Source organism: Empidonax traillii, unplaced genomic scaffold, assembly GCF_003031625.1.
Source record: "Empidonax traillii isolate 1590-97213 ecotype Southwest subspecies unplaced genomic scaffold, ASM303162v1 scaffold1534:size101994, whole genome shotgun sequence".
Classification (NCBI taxonomy): domain Eukaryota; kingdom Metazoa; phylum Chordata; class Aves; order Passeriformes; family Tyrannidae; genus Empidonax; species Empidonax traillii.
This window is the reverse complement of record NW_020956727.1, coordinates 93,266-95,150: the sequence shown is the minus strand read 5'-3', so window position 1 is coordinate 95,150 and position 1,885 is coordinate 93,266.

Sequence of the window (1,885 nt, the reverse complement as noted above, 5' to 3'; positions counted from 1 at the left end):
CTGAGTAGAGCTGAGAGAATCCAACTCACCCTTTGGGAGCAGGAGGGACGGACGGGCTGGGCAGGGAGTCGCAGCAGTCCTGGGGACAGAGCCGGGGCTGAAAGCTTTTATATGTGGCCGAGTTCTCTTGGGAATGAGACATTCCCTGGGAATGAGGAGCCCAGCTCTGCCACGGCCATGTGTGTGTGTGTGTGTGTGTGTTTTGTTTTGTTTTTTTTTTTTTTCTGGCACTTGCTGTCAGATTAATCAGCCCCAATTAGCATCTCCCCGGCTGGAACGTCAGCTCAGCTCCTTTGCATGTGCAGTGGCCCATTATCTAATTAGTTCTGCCACTGGTCGTGCCCGTTCCCCTCCTGCCGGTCCCATGGGATCCCGGGATAAAAGGATACCTGGAATGCCGGCACGCTGAGTGATGCGCCCAAAAGAGGAGGCTGTGGGAAAACCACAGGAAGACCTTCCAAGAGCACGAGGGGAGGGACTCCAGGGTGACATCAGGACCATGAGGAGCTGCCCTGTGTGTGTGTGTGTGTGTGACTGGAAGGCTGGAGCTCCAAACACGGGATCCCTTGGGGGATGGGATGTTTATTCCCTTTATTTAAATGAATTCATTCCCCTTTTCCAGGTCGGGGGCGCCTCGGCCAAGTGAGTGACTGCGCAGCAAGGACGAGCCTCTTACGAGTGGAAAATCCGCTTTTATGTGTGGAAAATCTGGAATGAGGGCAGCCAGAGGAGCAGTGACCTCATGGGCCAACAATTCCAGCACAGCCACCTTTCTGACGTTTTCCTCTGACCCATTTTTTTTTTTTTTTTTCGGCTCAGCCGCTCCGTTGAGGCATTTTTAAGGACCAGGAAAACATCTCTCCCAGCGGCCCTGGGGGCAAGGGGCACTTCCATTCCCTCCCCTCCACGGCGGAGCCTCTCCACGGGATGCTCAGAGGTTTGTCCCGTGGAATTTGGGTCTGAATCACCGGGGAAAAGCATGTGCAGAATTCGGGGGCGCGGCCTCGGGGCGGTGCTTGGACCTGGAGCTCTGCCGGAGATAATTTATTCCGCAGCTGCAGGGACAGCGGGAAAGAACTTGGCACCTGACAGGGCCAACCGGGATTTTAGGTTTAGAACTCGTTGCCAGTGCCCCAAGATTATGCTGGGCTGGGATTTAAAAGAAGTTGTTCTGGAGTCGCTTCCCTTCCCTGAGGATTTCACAAATCACCGAGTGCAAATATTTGATTCCTTAATCTCGTCTCTCGAATTTTGCCATGTTTGAGTAGAATTCCAGACAAATTGGGTGCTGTTTCTGAATCCTTCAGGCTGGATTTATCTCTGGGGCTCTGGGCAGCCTGGTCTGGTGGGAGGTGTCCCTTCCCACGGCAGGGGAGGTGGAGTGAGATGATCTTTAAAAGTCCCTTCCAACCCAAACCATTCCATGATTCTTCCAATGACTTCCCGCTCTATTTAATCTTCCTGACGAGATATCCTACCTCTTAAAAGGTTCATCCAACCTTTCAGATCTCAGCAAATTCCCTGGGAAAGGATTCCATCAGGAGAAAAGACCTTTAGCTTTGGGACAGCACAGATTGTGTCTTCAAAGTCAAAGCAGAATGAAAGTGGGTGACCAAGAAATAACACTGATAAGTCCTGCTTTTCCCCCTGCATGAGAGAATTTCACCACTCTGGGGTGCTGTAGTCAGCAGAACGACGAAGAGTTGCAAAATTAATCACGCTGAGAAATTAAACAAATGCTTAGAAGCTCGGGTTGGAAAGAGAAAGATAAAGATGAAGAGAGGTAAATGAATAAACATCAGCCAGGAGTTTGCAGGATCATAACTGACACGTTTTATTGTGATTCATGGCTAATTAGGGGGTTGAAGGGGAGGGAAAAGGGAGA